Here is a 22,325-nt window from a genome sequence, read left to right as displayed (position 1 = left end):
TAGTCATTTTTACCCCTCCGCTATCCAACACTTTCCCTACTGTTTCACTGGCTGGAATGGGAATAGTAAAAAAAAATCCTCCGCTTTCCAACACTTTCCCTACTGTTGCACTCACTGGAGTGGCAATAGTAAGTTTTACCCCTCCGCTGTCCAACACTTTCCCTACTGTTGCTGGTACTGTAATTTGGACCAGTCCGCTATCCAACACTTTGCCTACTGTTACAGTCACTAGAGTGGAAATGGTCATTTTTACTCCTCCACTATTCAACACTTTCCCTACTGTTGCACTGACTGGAGTGGTAAATTTAAGTTTAAAGATTTTTAAACAGTTTATTGTTTTAACTTCTAAGACAATGTTTTCTTTAATAGATTTTATGTTATTGGTATAAATATATATACCGTGGCGGACGGTCTTCCTCTCCGCCACGGTCCCCCCCCCATTGTAATATGGCGGGGGAAGAAAGGTGGCGGATGGGCAAGAATGGTGGACGGATCGCCACCGCCTGCATGGCGTTGGCGATCAGTCCGCCATCCTAATGGACCCCTTAGTATGGGTGAATTTTGCGGATCTGTGGTCGGCGAATTCGCAATAAAATCAGCGAATTCACGGATTTTCCTTTTTTAGATTTGCACTATACTCAACTGGATTACTTTCTACTGGCTAATCAGTAAGTGCTACCTCGTTGGGTAAATGTATAGTGCTTTTCCTACATTGCAGCTGCGTAAAGGGCCAGAAGATTTGTCTCCACTGACCATGTGTGCCTGTAACTATGCCACCACGCCAAAAGGCGCCGAAGTCCCTTGAGTGAGCTGTTCATCATAGTTGGGAAAGGGCGGGAAGACGTTTGATACCGCTAGTGTGTGGTGCGGGGCTTCTATGCGTGTCAACATGCAGCTACGTTTCGACAGCAGATATGGGGTTAAAGCACACTTGCCCAGTCTCGACCGTGCGCACTAATGTTTTGGGCTTATTAAAACGTTACTGAATTTGAGCTTCAACTCGGGCACCTTGCTTTATTTATATCTGTAAGTGCTTCCTGTTGAGGTTTAATTTTTGTGACAGGAGCCTCGTGCCAGAATGAATCCTGCCCTGCATAGTTATCCATGAAGATGCCACCGTTTTGTGCAATACCTCTACTCAACTGGAGTACTTTCTACTGGCTAATCCAGTAAGTTCTACCTCGCCGGGTAAATGATAGTGCTTTTCCTACACTGCAGCTGCGGAGGCCAGAAGATTTGGCTCCACTGACCATATATGCCTGTAACTTTGCCACAGCGCCAAAAGGCACCGAGGTCCCTTGAGTGAGCTGTCCATCATAGTTGGGAAAGGGTGGGAAGACGTTTGATACCGATAGTGTGTGGTGCGGGGCTTTTATAGGTGTCAACATGCCTCTTGTGTATAAAGGGTCAGAGAGCGAGCAGGGCAGCAGGTGAGGAGAAAGCAGCCTCCTGGCCACAGGAACTACACGGGGATCACGCTCGAGAAACTCATGGATGCAAAGACCTCTCCGAAGTATTACAGCTAATTTTCGACGGCAGAGACGGGGTTAAAGCACACTTGACCAGCCTCGGCCTTGCTCACTAATGTTTTGGGCTGATTAAAACGTTACTGAATTTAAGCCTCAACTCAGGTACTTGCTTTATTCATCTCTGTATTCCGTAAGTGCTTCCTGTTGAGGTTTAATTTTTGTGACAGGAGCATCGTGCCAGAATGAATCCTGCCCTGCATAGTTATCCACGAAGATGCCACTATGATGGACGGAGCTGTCCAGCATAGTGGGGAAAGGGAGGTAAGACGTTTGATACCGCTATTGTGTGGTGCGGGGCCGAACGGGCGGGGCTGTTATGAGTGTTCACATGCCTCTTGTGTATAAAGGGTCAGAGAGCGAGCAGGGCAGCAGGTGAGGAGAAAGCAGTCTCCTGGCCACAGGAACTACATGGAGATCACGCTTGAGAAACTCATGGATGCAAAGCCCTCTCCGACGTATTACAGCTCATTTTCGACAGCAGAGACGGGGTTAAAGCACACTTGGCCAGCCTCGACCGTGCTCACTAATGTTTTGGGCTGATTAAATCGTTACTGAATTTAAGCTTCAACTAGGGCACCTGCTTTATTTATATCTGTAAGTGCTTCCTGTTGAGGTTTAATTTTTGGCCCACAGGAAGCACTTACAGAGTTTAGGCAGGTGCCCGAGTTGAAGCTAACTTTGTAACCATTTTAGAATGGTGCCAGCAAGCACTCTGGCAGCTTGCCGGCGCCATTCTAAAATGGTTACAAAGTTAGCTGCAACTCGAGCACCTGCCTTAACTGTGCTTCCTGTGGGTCAAAAAAAGAAATCCGCCCGCTCGCGAATTCGCAAATTTTTCGGCAATTTCGCGAGATTCGTGACAGGAGCCTCGTGCCATACTTGTAACTATTCTCTGACCCTGCAGGGTTGCAAGTAGGCAACGGACTCTGGAGGCACCGCTCAGGAAGCACTTACAGGGTTACAGCAGGTGCCCAAGTTGAAGTTAATTTCTTTGTAACCATTTTGTAAATGGTTAGAAAGAAATTAGCTTCAACTTGGGCACCTGCTGTAACCCTGTAAGTGCTTCATGGAAAATTCATCCCGCTCGCGGATTCGCGTTTTTTTCTGCAATTTCGCGAGATTCGCGGTTCACGAAATTGCCAAAAATCCGCAAATTCCGCGAGCGGAACGAATTTTCGGCCCACACTTAGTCCTAACTATAACTACCTACTGGCAACCGCCAGTAGGTAATCTATGTATATATATGTAGAACCGCTTGCTTTTGCGGCGGTCGTACAAATCAAGGTCCACACGTTACCCAAAGGGCGGGGCTCATTTGCAGAGCCGCGCATTTCACAATGGAGGAAAATAAGGTACAACCAGCGTCAGCAGAGACGGACGAGTTTCGGGTATCCTTCCTTCTTCAAAGGCTCTCTGTTACCAAATGACAGCCAACATGAAGACACCAGTATTTCTCCCATCTTTATTGTAGCAATTGCACTCAGGTGAGTACACACATCCATGATGCATTCCTGGGCCGGTAGTCTTTTCAAATGAAACCCCAGTAGGCTGGTGGCTGACATCTTGTAAAATACGATTCTGTAGTCACGGGTGTGCCTTATAAGTTCTCCCCCATTCAAATCTGTGCCAGATAGGTCCAACACGCGGATAATTCAACCAACGGTAGAACCGCTTGCTTTTGCGGCGGTGCGCCCCCCCGGCCGGGTCGGCCCTACAAATCAAGGTCCACATGTTACCCAAAGGGCGGGGCTCACTGCCAGATCAGCGCGTTCCACAATGGAGGAAAATAAGGTACAACCTGCGTCAGCAGAGCCTGACGCGTTTCGGGTATCTTCCCTTTTTCAAAGGCTCTCTGCTACCAAATGACAGCCAACATGAAGAAACAAGTATTTCTCCCATATTTATTATAGCAATTACACTCAGGTGAGTACACACATCCATGATGCATTCTGTGTCCGGTAGTCTTTTCAAATGAAACCCCAGTGGGCTGGTGACTGACATCTTGTAAAATATGATTCTGTAGTCACGGGTGTGCCTTATAAGTTCTCCCCCATTCAAATCTGTGCCAGATAGGTCCAACACGCGGATAATTCAACCAGCGTTAGAACCGCTTGCTTTTGTGCCAGTGCGCCCCCCGGCCGGGTCAGCCGTACAAATCAAGGTCCACACGTTACCCAAAGGGCGGGGCTCACTCCCAGATCAGCGCGTTCCACAATGGAGGAAAATAAGGTACAACCATCGTCAGCAGAGCCTGACCCGTTTCGGGGATCCTCCCTCCTTCAAAGGCTCTCTGCTACCAAATGACAGCCAACATGAAGACACCAGTATTTCTCCCATCTTTATTGTAGCAATTACACTCAGGTGAGTACACACATCCATGATGCATTCTGGGGCCGGTAGTCTTTTCAAATTAAACCCCAGTGGGATGGTGGCTGACATCTAGTAAAATACGATTCTGTAGTCACGGGTGTGCCTTATATGTTCTCCCCTTTTCAAATCTGTGCCAGATAGGCCCAAAACGCTGATAATCCAACAAGCTGTAGAACCGCTTGCTTTTGCAGCGGGGTGCCCCCAGGCCGGGTCGGCCATACAAATCAAGGTCCACACGTTACCGAAAGGGTGGGGCTCACTCCCAGATCAGCACGTTCAACAATGGAGGAAAATAAGGTACAACCAGCGTCAGCAGAGCCTGGCGCGTTTCGGGTATCCTCCCTTCTTCAAAGGCTCTCTGCTACCAAATGACAGCCAACATGAAGACACCAGTATTTCTCCCATCTTTATTGTAGCAGTTGCACTCAGGTGAGTACACACATCCATGATGCATTCAGGGGCCTATAGTCTTTTTGGCGCCAGCCTTACCTGGGCAATCCACACCTGGGCTCCACGATGCTGTGCACTGTCCTTTGACTTCATTTTATAAGGTCGTGTTGATTGGTGGACCGTGTGATTCCTTCCCTGGCCCACGCACTGCACGGTCTCTGCACTACTTTGGATTTGTGACTATCACAACGTTATATTAGCCCCAATTGGTGCTATATATTTCTATGAGCTTGATTTACAGTAATCATTCAATAAGTGTTATTCTGAACCTCCAATCAAGGAAACACTTGGACACCCAGGGATTCTGCAAAGAATTTATTCGGCAAGTAGAAAAACGACTCGTTTCGCCATTACGGCTTGATCACGCTCGTAAAACATTGGAAGTCGCCATTTTTAAATACACCTCCTCAGATCACAAGCTACTAACATACAACTCCCCATGTGGAAAAGCAAACTGGTTTTGGTTTTGAAAGAGAGAACAGATTTCCTTGCTATGGGAAGGCGGGATGGACACCCCAGAACACTGCACGAACCGGCCCTACCACAATACATAAAGCCCCAGGGAGTGGTGGTCCCCGGGGCTTTTGAGACCATACAACCCCCCCCCCCCCTAGCCATACTTTTTTTTGTAGCCCCAGTTGGTAACGGGCCCTCGAGTGCTCCAGGAGGGGAGCCATGTAGTCTCCCTCCCACAATACATAAACCCCCGATGGGTGATGGTACCCGCAGCTTTCAGGACCTTCGATCCCTCCCCCCACTATTTATTTTCTTTTTAGCGCTGACGATCCCCGAGGCTGGGGGCCCCTCTGAGCCCCACATACAAATTAAATAATTTTGCCCCCGGTATTTAACCCCCCGGTGATGAATTATTAAAAAAACCTCCTTTTTATTTTATTTATTTTACGGCACAGTCCACGTACCCTACACGCATCCCAGTTTTTTTCCCAAAAAAATGTGTGCCTTGTGGGTCCTTCTGGGACCCCCTAAGCAGGTCTAGAGGATGAAAAAAATTCTACCCTGCCCCCTTTCTCCGTTTTGAACACATATTCCACTGACTTCCTCTACCTCACTTCTACTGAGGCACAAAATGGCTGCCAACAGTTCCTGGTTTCGAATGTTTACAACTGCTTGACAGCCAATTAGCATTAGGCGTGTGATCGGGACGATGCGCTTATGCTATGATGCCAATCCTCGCACAATCCGCGGATCCACCGCGCCCTTAGAAATATATGTACATTTAAATGTCATTTTCTCAGAAACTACTGAACAGATTTACACCAAATAAACAAAAGGCATGAGTATGAACTGAGGACTACCTCACTGCCTAATTTGGTGTAATTCCGTTCAGCCGTTCGGGCTGTAGCCGTGGCTTAAGGTCCTATGAAAAATTGCATTGGTAAAATATGTTTTGGGACCCCCCTTTTTTCTCAGCCCCCCGCTTGACGAATCACCCCCAGACTTTCAGGGATGGAGCGGAACTGAGCTGGCCAAAGGTTTGGACAATTTCAAAAAGATTCATCAATCGGCGCAAAAGATATTGGTAAAGAATGTTGCAGATTTACTACGGATAATAGGTCCTAACTATAACAGCATTTCAAATAGACATTATGGCATTAAAGTGCAGATTCCCGCCTGACCCACTTGGGCAATACTTTTAATACATTTATTGAGGACAAAAGCGGCATCCACTTGGGACATTATTTTGAAGGAATCACGAGTACCAGCATGACATTGGTATACGCCCACTGGGGCGGGGCTCAGAACATTTATCGAGGCTCCTTTTGAACTGCCATTTGTTTCTCCTCATTGCCTGTGATTAAGAACACAGGGGTGTTCGAAATGCGTAGGGCTATGGAATTATTGAGGGGGACCATGCAAGTTTGCCGAACTGTGTCTGCCTCAAATAAAAGGTGAACCTCCTGTTTTGTGGCGTCTCCTCTGAGGGCAACCCTGTTAAGTTGGATACATATATGTATATATATATATATATATATATATATATATATATATATATATATATATATATATATATATATATATATATATATACAGCCACAATCACTAGGCTTTCTGGGAGTTGAAGTCCTCCAACTAAACTGGACTTCAACAGGTGAGCCTTATTGCTAGGGGGAGGAGCGGATCGCGCCAGTACTTCATCGGAGGCAGCAGGATTAACACACAACAGATGAAGGCTCCCAGTGTTGGGTACTGAGGAAGCCACGACGGCGAAATGCATCTACCGCCACTGGGACAATCTAACTGTTAATAAAGCCCGTTTTCCTTGTCCCCCTTGGGCTCCTGCTTCATTCATTCTTGGAGGAAGTTTCGTTTATATTATTTGTGCCTGCCAGTGACACAATACAGGAGCACGTAAAGCGACTTGCTCCTACTCAACAACCTCGCCTAACTTGTAATAATATTAATTCAACCTGTCCGTCATTTATTTCGCCTTTTTCCCCAACACGCGGGTGTCCCTAGGAGGCTTGCCTATGTGTCTTTTCCGTAATAACAAAGCTTGCACTACTGAATGGCCGCTTCGCAGAAATCCAGTCTGCGCATGCGTCGGTCATACCCACGTGATGTGACGCACTCGCATTTTGGAGGGATATTGTTGCTCATGCGCATTGTCGCTGAAAATGGCCGCTTGTATTTAACCATGCTCTCTGCCAGCTCCTGCTGCTTTTTTGCGTATCTGTCTTTTTCGCACTAACCCTAATGCTATAGATATTATAAAGTAAGGGGTGCAGTGAAGCATTACCTGGTATACAGTGTATTCATTTTTTTTTCTGTGTTTCTAATTTGTTTTCGCTTACTTTTCATGTATTACACATCCATGGGCCTGGGTTGGGAGATTGAATCCATTTTGAAGCATGCAAACTCCCCGCACACGTGATGAGGGAAAAACCCAACTGCGCAGAAGCAAAACTCAGCCAGCTGGCTCCTGAAGCAAGATGCGCCTGGGAACCTACCTAGGTCATGGGAGAAGATGCTGCTATCTACCTAAATTGTGCTACAATGTTTCTATATTCTGTACACTCTCATTGTTTTCCATATTCCTATGCCTGGGAACGTGAACGCAAGGGGCGGGTATGAAAAAATTAAATATTCATTGTGGGAACACAGAATTATAGGTGGTAACCATGACATAACCACATTTCCTGACCAATCATAAGTTGGGAACTTGTCACTTGCAACATTTGTGGGTGGTCCAGGGGTCCCAAAAGAGTATAACTAGTCTAGTTTAGCTTAGAGAAATTGTCCGACTTGTCCGAGTAGCAGACCTGTCACTGACCCTACGAACTCTATAGGTGATTGATACAGAGCGCTCCGGAGCACTCTGTCCACACTTTCCACAAAACTCCAAGGGGTGGAAATAGACCTACGTGCTGGCGAAGCACTTTGCTGGGAAATTCGAAAACCCAATCGGGGTTACTGGCGGATTCCGTGCAGAAGAGGGGGTAACGCAGGCGTTGCATCCGAGGCTGCAGGTGTTGGTCGTGCCCTTTGGTGAGCCCAGTCCTGACCCAAATCCTGAGGGGTATCCTGTCCTGACTGTCTGTGAGCTGTACCTGCTCACCTTCTGGTATTCCTGAATCCTTGAGGGTCCTTGTCCCCGATCTTGTCCCAACTGACCCGTGGCCAGGGTTAGTCTTCATTCCCGTCCTAGGTAAATATTTTATGTGGGTGTCCGTCTGACTATACTCTTACCTTTCCTCTTCTTAATAAAGCACTCTTGCCTGTGATATTGCCCTATCACCTTTAAAGTGATTTATATGCAGTTGTTTATTAGTGATGTTCCACTTCTCTCCCTACCTGTAGGATATTATTAAATTGTCATATTATTTTAGTGTGTTCCATTTTCCCTTTCCTTTAGTATGTATGCAGTGAAATTAGTAAGAATAGCATAAAGTTTAGAATAAGAATATTAGTGCACATGTTAGGTCCTTCTCACGTCCCTTGCCTTAGTTTAAATTTGTACTGGATAGCATGTTCCCTAATACTCATACTCTGTAGTGTTCCCTAATACTCTAATGGTACTTGCCCTAATCCATAGTTACATTGTGGCTTTAATCCTAATTATTGATGTACTGATTTGTATCTGCCTCATTATCCTGGCATATTCATTCTAAAAATTCTTTATATAAACTTTGAAAACTCATCAGGTGTCTGTGGTCATTATACCTTATAAAGTGTGGATAAATGTACTAAGTGTATAAAGGTTCTACTCCTTTTAGGAATCTTGTTATCTGTCCACTGCTAGCTCCTGATCCACCAGGAGTAATGTGCCTGTGGTAAGTCAGGTACATGAATAGTAAGTGGTGAGAGTGTCACCCCCGAATTACTCATAAGTAGCGTGTGGAAAATCACCCGGTTCACGCAAAACCCGTCATTATATGCACGCCAGGGCCCAGTGCGTGGAAATTTGGTAAACTAGTGACCCGGGTGATCTGCGCGCTCTATCAGTAATTTTCTGGTAGCAGAGTTATGGTTAGGACTAGTTAAGATAGGTAGACAAGATAGTTAAATAAATAAACCGTGAAAATAAAATGTGCTGCTAAGATTTTTTATATTGATTGCATTGCTTCAAATATTGCGCAAATGTTTTAAAGGATTTATATATATATATGTAAATGATTTTTGTACTGCTGCTATAAGTATTATATGTAAGATTAACAAAATTGTCTGTGAGCGTTCAGTGTAGTCCGAATCCCCGGGGAAGTCTATAGCTAATGGTGAGCAGAATCCGGTTAGCTGATGAGGTCGCTTGTTGTGAGTTATTAGTGCATGGTTAGGAAGGACCGGAAGCACTAATTAGGGGCTTTTTGTATCTGGATAAATGATAGCCACGAGTCCTTTAGTAAAACTTCCATTGTGATATCACCTAGTAAGGGGCACATGCGGAAGGAGTAATAGGGTCTCCGAGGCTTGACTGGTAAGCAAGGTAGTCCGCTGGTGAAAGCCTGACTTAGTATATATCCCGGAAAGAAGTGGATGAGTCAGAGGAGTAGCAGGTTCTATATTGCTCGTGTGGGAGGTTAGACAGAGAAGTCTATCCGGAGTGAATGAAAAGTAGACAGAAGTGGTTTACTTGTAGTGAGAGAAAATTTTTCTTTCTATTTAGAACACTCAGACACAGCGGCGAACGTTGCATATTGTTAACTAAAATTTGCACTCGCACTTTAGGGAAAATTCAAAGTTTCCGTTACCTTGTGAAGGAGGGAGTCAGTCGGAAGACTGCCCTGACGTCACTCCGTGCCGCGCTGTTATTGGTCGAGACAGCGGGCGTGTAGTGGAGCTGAAATTGTAAGGGAGGGGTGAGTGCCGGAGCGTGAGACCTCGTCTCACGAAAGGCCGCGCACCCATTGGACAAGGATTTTTTGTAGTCACAGTGTTGATTGGTTACTGCGAGATAGAAGTCGCGTTAGCATTGGAAGCACAAAGGTAAACAAAATTAATCAACAGGAGCTTGAGAAGAGTTTGGAAAGGTGTATGTGGTATCCTGTGTTTATACCTAATCCACAGTACTTAGGCTTTCATAAGGAACAGATTCTACGAGGTAGACCGCGCATAATGTACGGAGTAAAGAGAAAAATGTCTTTTACCGATAAAATAAAGAATTTTTTTAAGACAGACAAGCCCATTAGAACGAGGGAGGGTGTGATCATTCCCCCGCCAAATACTCCTGCCTCCTTCATGATGTTTGAAAAAGGGTATCATACCTGTGTATGGTTAGAAAACTGGGTAAAGTATACTGCAGATGACGGAGTCCTAGCATTTCCTATTGATGGTACCTTTAATGGTAGGATCCTGTTTAACTTAAGAACCCGAATGAATGAATTGCATCCCAGACCTAGATTAACCCAGTACGAAGCACTAGAAGAATGGGAGATTGAGGCTCTGGAAAGAGATAGACCCCGGATGGACAAGGGAGTAAGCAAATGGTATCCAAAGGTCCAAAAAGAAACCAAAGAGCAGAAAATGAAACAGTGGAGACAGAATATGATGGTTGAGGGGTTGTTTCCAATGATGGGGGTACTCGAACAAGAGAAAGGGAAATGTACTGAGAAATGTACTGATGAAAAATCCACCTCCCTATGTTGCAGAGTCAGAGCCTATGAGTCCAATGAACCCGTTCTCTAAATATCCCAGGTATTGAAGGGCCAGTGAGACAGACGTAACTGGTACTGAAAGTAAAGCCAGTGATGGTGATGGGTTTTGCAGACCTAGTACCGCGATTCCAAATTATCGCCCTTTTGGGGAAGACCGACCAAGTTTGGTCCTTCCGACTGCCCCAAGTATCTATCCTACATTGGTACCCCAAGTAATGCATGACAATTCTTCAGAAAGGGTTTTGCGTGAACGAGAAAAGGAAGCCCTGAATCGACAGCGAATTGAGGTAATTCAGACCATAGCCCAGATAAATCCCAGTCCAGATTCATTGACTATCCCGGTAACTATTGGTCCTGCTATACCTCTTTATGGGGATAGAATGGCTAGTCCAAGAACTCCTATTATAACTCCAATTGTACCAACCCCTACCCTTCCTCCCCCGAGAAAAGAGCCGCTCATAGTCGATGATCAAGAAAGTGAATGTGAATCTGTAATCTCCCTAATGGATCTGCCTATCAGGGAACCTGGAACCAGTGTACCAAGGGCAAGAACTCAGGCTAGGACAAAGGAGGTCCTGATTGAAACCACTTCAGGGGTCAGGAGTGCCACTGTAGTTTCTCCAGAAGAACTGGATAGATGGACCAAAGAGTTAGAAAAGGACACACCCCAACCGAAACCCTTAGAGATCTATAGACTAAGGATAGAAATAGAGGAACTAATGGCTGGTAATGTAGGATTGGACCGGTTAAACTCCTTTAGTGAAGACGAGTTACTGTTTATCAGCAAAAACCTTACCAGGAACACTAGATTGCTCCATGAGAGATTAGTGGACACTGCCACAGACATGGGAATAGATGTTAGTCATTCCAAAGTCCTTCAGAAACCCTACCGAGCAGACTTTTCCAACAAAGACTTAGAAAATATGAATGTGTCAGGAAAAGAAACCCAGATAAAGGAACTATTGAAAATCCTGCAGAAATGCGGAGACGTGGAGAAATGGAAAACCCGGTGGGCAAAGAAAAAGGAAGATAGTAGGGCTAAACCCCAGACTTCAGAATATGTACTCAAAGAAGTAGGTCCCACAGAAAAATTGTGTCCCATGATAGAGGTACCTGGGGGAAAATATGTCCATGTCCCTTGGTCCCGACAAGACATTGTGTCATTTACTAATGACTTTCCAAAATTGCGGGAGAAACCAGTTGACTGGTATAGACAGGTCGAACGCTTCATAAAGGTTCAGAAATGTCTTCTGAAAGACCTGGATGGGTTTTTCGACATTGTGGTGCCTGTAGATTTATGGACTGAGTGCAAAATTGAAATTAATTGGCCCAATGATGAATATGAGAGAGACGCCAAAACCGGAGCTCCCTCACCTGAAGTAATGAGGAAGTATGATCAAGTCATACAATACCTGAAGAAAAAGGTGCCCGCAAAAGAAACTGATTGGACCCGGATAGATAGAACTACCCAAGAGCGCGATGAAACCGTCCACTCCTTTTATGAAAGGTTACTGCAGGTGTTCAAAACTTACAGTGGAATCGATAATGTGGACATGAAAGATATGACTCATTTCAGTTACCGATTCGTGTTAGGATTGAGACCCGAAATATCCCAGTGGATACGAGATAATAAGATCAGTTGGCAAGGGAAGCCCATAGATGATGTCCTAAAATATGCCAAGTATTGCGAAGATGAGATAGAGAACAAAAAGAAAGCCCTTAAAGAAAAGGTCATGTGGGCACAAGTGAAATTGGCTGAACAGCAAGAAAAACAGTTAAGTAAATTGACTAATAATCATAATGTCCAAAATTCCAATGCTGGGGGAGGAGGGAAACCCCGGGGTAAAATGAGTCGGGAGGAGGCTATGAAAAAATTCCCCTGCCACGGGTGCGGTCAGATAGGGCATTGGAGAGACGAGTGTCCACATTTGCAGGCTAGTAATGCCCCCGTAAATGGTTTAAATCCACAGGTGCAGAAAGAGGGGACACGAAAGAACCAGCAACAGGTAAAGCTGCCTCCATTGCCTCGCGCTCCTAGACAGAATTATAAGAATCAGGGTCAGCAGAATGAAAGGGCCGAGGTATGGGAAGGAGAGAATGAGAGAAATGCAACAATTCCGCAGTTTTTGTTAAATGATTCCTTCCTCTGTGATGATCAAGATTGACGGGGCCTGAGGGGGGAGGACAAGGAGTGCGTACTTGGCGCCTCCTTACCGGTAGACCAGACTGGACCATACATTGAAGGAAAGGTTGAGGGAAAAGACGTCACCTTTTTGTTGGACACTGGTGCTACCCGTTCTACTGTGAGAACAGTGGATGTTCCTAACCTACCCCTCTCGGGAGAAGCAATCCAAGTAGTGGGTGTCTCCAATCAGATAATCAGTACTCCGGTAACTGAACCCATGGAGATTTCCATAGGGAATTTCAAGGAAATGCACAGATTTGTGGTCTGTGACTCCAGTCCCGTGAACCTGTTAGGACGAGATTTGTTGTGCAAAATGAACTGTACCATCTTTTGTACACCAAATGGTGTCGAGATTCAGACCCCAGATGAAGATGGCCTGTACAAATTGATGTTAGTAAGACCTGACACCGAGATTAGACCCCTGTCCATTGAAGACCTTCCTGAAGAACTGCAGTTAAAAGTGGTACCTGAAGTATGGGATTTCACAGGAAGAGATGTAGGCTTAATGGCAAATGTAGATCCAGTTAAAATAGCAATAAAAACAAATGCTGTTTACCCAAGAACCAGACAATACAAAATGAGTGCAGAAGTAAAAGCTGGAGTTGCAATTGAAGTAAACAGATTACTCGAAGCAAACATCATACAGGAAGTAATGAGCAGTCCCTGTAATTCGCCCATAATTGGAATTAAAAAGCCTAGCGGAAAGTACCGGGTAGTGCAGGATCTGCGCAAGGTAAACCAAATTGTTGTACCTTGCTGTCCCATTGTGCCCAACCCCGCAGTGATACTGTATCAGATTCCTTGGAATGCGGAATGGTTCACTGTCATTGACCTGTGCCATGCATTCTTCTCCATCCCATTGCATCCTGAAAGCAAGTTCCTTTTTAGTTTTGAATTTGACAGCCATGTCTATGTCTGGAATCGTGTCCCCCAGGGGTACACCGAAAGTCCATCGATTTTCAACCAGATCCTAAAAAGATGCCTTGAATCTTTAGTACTGCCAAGAGAGTCTGTTCTGGTACAGTATATAGACAACCTTCTGGTGGCGTCTAAAAGTCAAACTGACTGTGTCACTGATACCATTGCCTTGCTGAATCACCTAGGAAAGGGAGGACATAAGGTATCACCAGACAAATTACAGTTCTGTAGGAACTCAGTGAAATATCTGGGGCACCAGATAGAGAAAGGGATCCGAAAAGTCACTACAGAAAGGATCAAGATAATTCAAACTATGGACCTGCCCAGAACCCAGAAAGAAGTAAGAATGTTCCTAGGAGTTGTAGGATACTGCAGACAATGGATTGTAGGATTCGCAGCTCTAGCCAAACCCCTGATAAAAATGACCAAGAAAGGAGTGGAGGACCCAGTCAGTTGGGACGAAGAAAGCATGTCCGCTTGGGTAAAATTGCGAAATTGTCTGTGCTCAGCTCCTGCATTAGGAATGCCTGATTATTCCAAGAACTTCGAACTGTTTTGTGACACAAGAGACAATTGTGCGCTCTCAGTCCTGACACAGGAGCATGGGCTGATCAGGCGTCCCGTGGCCTATTTTTCGGCCACTTTAGATCCAGTGGCTGCTGGATTACCCGGATGCCTAAAGGCAGTAGCTGCTACTTGCGCTAGTCTGGAACAGAGTGAGAATATTGTCATGGGACATCCTGTCACTGTATATGTTCCACATTCTGTTGTAATCTTACTGACCCGAACCAAGACCCAGTATCTCACCCCTAGTCGGCTGACTAAATATGAGAGAATTCTAATAGGTGCTGAGAATGTAATTATTTCCCGGTGCAATGTCTTGAACCCTGCAACCCTGTTGCCTATTCCTCTGGATGTAGAAGCAGAGGGTGAAATGGAGCATAACTGCATAGATTTTACCGAATTTAGTACTAAGCCACGTCCTGATATCAGAGAAATAGCCTTACTTGATGAGGATATTACGATGTTTGTGGATGGCTCATGTTTGAGACATGAAGATGGAGGTTTAAGTGCTGCCTATGCCGTAGTCACATTGGCGACAACCCTGGAAGCATCTTACCTATGCGAAGTAAAATCTGCACAAGTAGCAGAACTAATCGCATTGACAAGAGCTTGTAAGCGGGGGAAAAACAAAAGAGTAACTGTTTATACCGACAGCCAGTACTGTTATGGGGTTGTTCATGACTTCGGCCAACTATGGTTACAAAGAGAATTCATGACTTCCTCAGGTACCCCTATCAGAAATGGAAAGGTGGTACAGAACTTACTGGAAGCAATTCAATTGCCCAAAGAATTGGCTGTGGTCAAGTGTGCGGCTCACAGATCTGGAAATGATGATGAGACAGCCGGAAATCGATACGCTGACCAAATTGCCCAGTTTTGTGCCAGACATAAAATGTCCCTCCAAATTGGATTATGGGGAGGTGGAAACAGCTGCCAACTGATGTTGTTTGAAAGTGTATCTACATGGGAGGAATTGAGAGACTTACAACAGGCAACAGACAGGGAAGAAAAGGACAGATGGAGGACGAACGAATGCAGAATCAGGAATGATGGTGTGGTGGTTAACCAAACTGGTGTGCCTGTACTGCCAGACAGCCTGGTAGACCCAATGGTCAGAATCATACATGAACCCACACATATGGGGAGGGATGCAATGTGTTGTGTGTTTGAAAAGGTATTCTATAATTCAAAATTCAGGAACACAGCGGAAAAACTTTGTCAGAGGTGTCTAGTGTGCCAACAATTCAATGCAGGAAAGAGGACTGTAGTAGAACAAAGTACAATTGGAAAGGCAGAAGGTCCCTTTGTCAGGATGCAGGCGGACTTTATCCAGTTGCCCATGTGCAAAGGATACAGATACGTCCTGGTCATAGTTTGCCTATTTTCTAGATGGGTGGAGGCCTACCCAGCAAAGAAAAATGATGCCATAACTGTAGCCAAACTATTACTCAGGGAATTGATACCTAGATTTGGAATTCCAGAGACTATCGAAACAGACCAAGGTGGGCACTTTTCAAACGATGTCCTAAAAGAACTCTGTAGAGCATTTAAGATGGAGCAAAGGCTGCACTGTGCATATCATCCAGAGGCTTCTGGAATAGTGGAACAAGTGAATGGCACTATCAAGTCCAGACTGGCGAAAATATGTGATTCCACCAAAATGAACTGGATAGAAGCTTTGCCCCTTGTGCTGATGAGTTTGAGAAGTATTCCGAACCGAAAAACAGGCCTGAGCCCCCATGAAGTGCTAATGGGAAGAGTGATGCGAAAGGCATGGGTACCTGGACACAAACTGCTAAGTATTTCTGATGATTTGGTGCTAGAATACTGCAAGCAGCTGGGTGACCAAGTGCGTTCTATCTCTCACCAGATTGGAGAGACTGCTGACGACTGGCCCAAGACTCCAGCACATAAACTGAGACCAGGTGATTGGGTGGTGTTAAAGAAACACACCCGGAAGAGTTGCCTTGGGCCAAAGTGGGGAAAGCCAAGACAAGTGATCCTTGTCACCACAACTGCTGTAAAGTGTGCTGGCGTACCGAAGTGGATCCATGCCAGCCACACGAAGCGGGTAACCGGAGAAAACGCGACTGAAGCTGAAGGTAGTCCAGCTGAGGAGACTCCCGAGGAGGGTCCGGATCTCGCTGACATCGAACTACCGAGCACAAGTCAAGACGTTGACTGGTTCCCTGCCGACGACCAGGTTCTTGATCCAATACGAACCAGAAAATATTCCTACCTAGATAGTGAGTGGGATAGTGAAGGTGAGACAGAATTAGAGGACGAAGGTCAGGTCATCGAGACTCACATCAAACCTGATCAGGAAATAGGCCAAGTAGGGACAGATCAAGTCCTCGACACTCCTCCTGAAACTCCAGAAACTGGAAAGGGTCAGATAGTGATTAAAGTTAAAGTTCATGCGGAAGAAAATCAAGGGATCGAAGTGCATGAACAGGAACAGATAGATATAGACAAACGTGTTCAGGAAGCAGAATCCAGATCGCCTGAAAGTAAAGAGCAAATACAACTCCAACCTGAACGAGGCCAGCTTAGAAACCAGGCAGAAGAAATTGATGAAAGACCTGGGACTAGTCAGCCAGGAAGGGAAATAGACACTGCCGAAACAAAAGTGCCACAACAAAGTGAAATCAAAAGAGTTCACGAGGAAGGTCAAGTTTCCTCGACCACTGAAAGCCACAATAGTAAGGGTGAACCCCGATACATCAAAAGACTGAGACTAAGAATAAAGACAGTAGAAGAAAAACTAAAAGACCGAAAAAGGGCTGAAAGTGAAAGAAAAGAAGCCCGAGGCAAGTCTAACAGAAAAAGCACCAGAGTAAAGAAACAGAACAGGTTGTATCGGAGCCCTGAATGGACTTACTTGGTGTTGGAAGAAATAGACGAGCCCAACAACAGTGGCAAAAGTGACGAAGAGTCCATTGCTGATCAGAGTTCTGACGAAGACCCTCCTTGAAACAAACCTGAGTGAGCCTCTGGTGTAAAGAGACAAAGAGGGGTCGAAAAACCACCTGTAAGCTATAATGTCTGATTCAAGTGTCAATGGAAGATCCAAATTTAGTTGTTGCAAAACCTGCTGTAAAATATGCTTATGTAGTGTAGCAATGTTGATAGTGATATGGATAGGACTAACAGTCTTTATACCCTTTATGATAAGTAAAGATCCTAACTTGTACCCTACTGAACCAGTGACGTTAGACTCAGAAGTTGTACAGACTGAAGAAACACCACGAAGTTTAGAAAAACGTGACAATACAGTTAGCCTGAGACACACACGACCTAAATTAGAAGCATCAGATGAGGGTGGACTACATTTTCACAACATGAAAAACAGGACACACTTAAATGTCTTTGCTAACCTTTTAGTGCACTATGTAGAAGCTATGGAAATAGAAGATTGTTATGTTTGCATGAAGCTACCCACTTCAGTAGCTGAAGGCGTGACATATCACCATTTACCCCTGACCTATGGAATTTCCTGTAGTATATTGGCAAGCTTATTCTATAGAGGCACTTTACAGTACTATTAATCAAACACTGACGTAATCTTTTCAGAACTTCCTGTTCGTGGAAACCTAAACCGTGTACATATTAGAAGTGAGGTGACCCGTTACATGGGAGAATATTTCCTGACTATAGGTGACATAGACTTAAATGAAGCTAGACAAGCTAATCTGACCTGTTCCTTGCAAGAGCAGGAAAAGATGTTTATAAAAATGGCAGAGAGAAGGAGGGAAAAGTTTCAGAAAAAGGCCACTGACGAAAAGGATAGAACCCCTAGGTGGGCAGAAAAGATGGAAAGCACCTCAGAAGGCGAAGCTGCTCCCGCTTTGTTGCTGGATTTTGAACGGAAAGGGAAACTCTGTCTTCATAGAGAAAAGACTAGTTATTATACCAATGTATTCATCGGTTCCAGCGAGTGTGAACATAATTACCAGGTAATTGGAGGTTGGGGTTTCAAAAATGGGTCAGAACCTGTGTTTCCCGGAATTTATTACATATGTGGGAACAAGGCTTATTTCAAATTGCCGGATCACTGGTATGGAAGCTGCTACTTTGGCATTGTTTTCCCGAAAATATACCATGTGAACAACGCTGCTGGAAGCAATGAAGATACTAATGGCTTAGCGCGTAGTAAACGTGAAAGTGTAGGAGAAATTGTAGGTGATATATTTAGTGCACTGATACCTGGAATGGGGGTAGTTCTGAATACTCACAGAATCTGCAAATTGTCTACAGTAGTGGATCGGTTATCAACTGACACTGCTGCCGGATTCCTGCTGGTCAATACTGAAATGGTTGCGATCAGATCAATGGTTTTACAGAATCGCCTTGCTCTTGACACCTTATTGGCAAAAGAGGGCGGAGTCTGCAGGATGCTGAAGGCGCAACATTGTTGCACCTACATACCTGACAAAAGTATCGAACTTAAGAAATATGTAAGGAACATAACTAATTTGGAAAAAGAACTCAAACCATTAGAGGTTGACAGTGCCTGGAAGAGACTGACTGATGGTCTCTCCTCTGTAGGTAGTTGGTTTTCTAACTTAGGTAAAAGTCTTCTGTTGAAAATACTGATGCCAATAGCTGGAATAGGTGTGGTTGTACTGATCATATTCATCTGCTGTAAATGTCAAAAATGCAAAAAGAAGTACACTGTGAATAAGAGAGGAGTGAAGAGAAATGTTGATGAGCTAGAATTAGAAGAGTTAAGAAACCAGATTTATAAAAAGGCCAAAAATCACCACTCTCATAGAGAAGCTGAAAGAAAACTCAACAATAAATTTGTTGAAATGGAAATGAACGAATTGGAAGAATTAAGTTGGCATCTGTTTCCTTTATAGTGATGATAGTAAATACCATCAAAGAGGGGATTGATGGAGCAAGGATTCGCACGTAAAGCGACTTGCTCCTACTCAAGAACCTCGCCTAACTTGTAATAATATTAATTCAACCTGTCCGTCATTTATTTCGCCTTTTTCCCCAACACGCGGGTGTCCCTAGGAGGCTTGCCTATGTGTCTTTTCCGTAATAACAAAGCTTGCACTACTGAATGGCCGCTTCGCAGAAATCCAGTCTGCGCATGCGTCGGTCATGCCCACGTGATGTGACGCACTCGCATTTTGGAGGGATATTGTTGCTCATGCGCATTGTCGCTGAAAATGGCCGCTTGTATTTAACCATGCTCTCTGCCAGCTCCTGCTGCTTTTTTGCGTATCTGTCTTTTTCGCACTAACCCTAATGCTATAGATATTATAAAGTAAGGGGTGCAGTGAAGCATTACCTGGTATACAGTGTATTCATTTTTTTTTCTGTGTTTCTAATTTGTTTTCGCTTACTTTTCATGTATTACACATCCATGGGCCTGGGTCGGGAGATTGAATACATTTTGAAGCATGCAAACTCCCCGCACACCTGATGAGGGAAAAACCCAACTGCGCAGAAGCAAAACTCAGCCAGCTGGCTCCTGAAGCAAGATGCGCCTGGGAACCTACCTAGGTCATGGGAGAAGATGCTGCTATCTACCTAAATTGTGCTACAATGTTTCTATATTCTGTACACTCTCATTGTTTTCCATATTCCTATGCCTGGGAACGTGAACGCAAGGGGCGGGTATGAAAAAATTAAATATTCATTGTGGGAACACAGAATTATAGGTGGTAACCATGACATAACCACCTTTCCTGACCAATCATAAGTTGGGAACTTGTCACTTGCAACATTTGTGGGTGGTCCAGGGGTCCCAAAAGAGTATAACTAGTCTAGTTTAGCTTAGAGAAATTGTCCGACTTGTCCGAGTAGCAGACCTGTCACTGACCCTACGAACTCTATAGGTGATTGATACAGAGCGCTCCGTAGCACTCTGTCCACACTTTCCACAAAACTCCAAGGGGTGGAAATAGACCTAAGTGCTGGCGAAGCACTTTGCTGGGAAATTCGAAAACCCAATCGGGGTTACTGGCGGATTCCGTGCAGAAGAGGGGGTAACGCAAGCGTTGCATCCGAGGCTGCAGGTGTTGGTCGTGCCCTTTGGTGAGCCCAGTCCTGACCCAAATCCTGAGGGGTATCCTGTCCTGACTGTCTGTGAGCTGTACCTGCTCACCTTCTGGTATTCCTGAATCCTTGAGGGTCCTTGTCCCCGATCTTGTCCCAACTGACCCGTGGCCAGGGTTAGTCTTCATTCCCGTCCTAGGTAAATATTTTATGTGGGTGTCCGTCTGACTATACTCTTACCTTTCCTCTTCTTAATAAAGCACTCTTGCCTGTAATATTGCCCTATCACCTTTAAAGTGATTTATATGCAGTTGTTTATTAGTGATGTTCCACTTCTCTCCCTACCTGTAGGATATTATTAAATTGTCATATTATTTTAGTGTGTTCCGTTCCATTTTCCCTTTCCTTTAGTATGTATGCAGTGAAATTAGTAAGAATAGCATAAAGTTTAGAATAAAAATATTAGTGCACATGTTAGGTCCTTCTCACGTCCCTTGCCTTAGTTTAAATTTGTACTGGATAGCATGTTCCCTAATACTCATACTCTGTAGTGTTCCCTAATACTCTAATGGTACTTGCCCTAATCCATAGTTACATTGTGGCTTTAATCCTAATTATTGATGTACTGATTTGTATCTGCCTCATTATCCTGGCATATTCATTCTAAAAATTCTTTATATAAACTTTGAAAACTCATCAGGTGTCTGTGGTCATTATACCTTATAAAGTGTGGATAAATGTACTAAGTGTATAAAGGTTCTACTCCTTTTAGGAATCTTGTTATCTGTCCACTGCTAGCTCCTGATCCACCAGGAGTAATGTGCCTGTGGTAAGTCAGGTACATGAATAGTAAGTGGTGAGAGTGTCACCCCCGAATTACTCATAAGTAGCGTGTGGAAAATCACCCGGTTCACGCAAAACCCGTCATTATATGCACACCAGGGCCCAGTGCGTGGAAATTTGGTAAACTAGTGACCCGGGTGATCTGCGCGCTCTATCACCGCCACTGGGACTACCTAACTGTTAATAAAGCCCGTTTTCCTTGTCCCCCCTGGGCTCCTGCTTCATTCATTCTTGGAGGAAGTTTCGTTTATATTATTTGTGCCTGCCAGTGACACAATACAGGAGCACCGCCACGCTTTGGGACCCGGACAGCTGCTGGTACTTGCCTGATGGCGTCCACTGTTTCCTGGGAAGGATAGTCCGGCACCCGCCCCGCCTGCAGAGAATACGGAGCAGTGAGGCATTGCCTCGTTCTGGACTTTGTGCACCTGCACTTCTGATCCCTGCACACATGATTTTCTGCTCGCTGGGAGTGGCGACATAAGGAGACTTGGAAGACTGGCTGGTTAACTCCACAACAGTGGTCATCGTGTCCTGCTTGGGTGACCGCGGGGAAGACTACTATCACACCCTCCCCACCTCACCAACCCGGACAGCCACAATCACTAGGCTTTCTGGGAGTTGAAGTCCTCCAACCAAACCGGACTTCAACAGGTGAGCCTTATTGCTAGGGGGAGGAGCGGATCGCGCCAGTACTTCATCGGAGGCAGCAGGATTAACACACAACAGATGAAGGCTCCCAGTGTTGGGTACTGAGGAAGCCACGACGGCGAAATGCATCTACCGCCACTGGGACTACCTAACTGTTAATAAAGCCCGTTTTCCTTGTCCCCCCTGGGCTCCTGCTTCATTCATTCTTGGAGGAAGTTTCGTTTATATATATATATATGTGTGTGTATATGTATATATATATATATATATATAATCTACTATATATCTTTTTAATTAATTGAGAAGGGAATATGGCAAACTAATAAAGAAACTTGGAGAAAATCATGAAATTGTAATAAAAAAATCGGACAAGGGTGGCAACCTAGTGATTTGGCCCAAACAAGACTACATTTTAGAGGCCAAACGACAACTTTCAGATCCCTTGTGTTACAAAGTCTCTAACCAGAAAGAATACCTCCATGCCAAAGGTGAATTACAACGACTACTATCTCAATGGAAGAGAGAAGGTCTGATTTCTACCGAGGAATACAAATACATGAACACAGAATTTCCCAGAATGCCATCTCTGTATTTGATCCCAAAGGTGCATAAAGGAGTCACACCTGTGCCTGGCAGGCCAATTGTTTCTGCCATTGAAAGCATGGGTGAAAACGTTGGCCAGTACATAGACTT

Source organism: Lissotriton vulgaris, chromosome 5 (genome assembly GCF_964263255.1).
Source record: "Lissotriton vulgaris chromosome 5, aLisVul1.2, whole genome shotgun sequence".
Taxonomy (NCBI): domain Eukaryota; kingdom Metazoa; phylum Chordata; class Amphibia; order Caudata; family Salamandridae; genus Lissotriton; species Lissotriton vulgaris.
Note: the sequence above shows the minus strand (reverse complement) of the source record.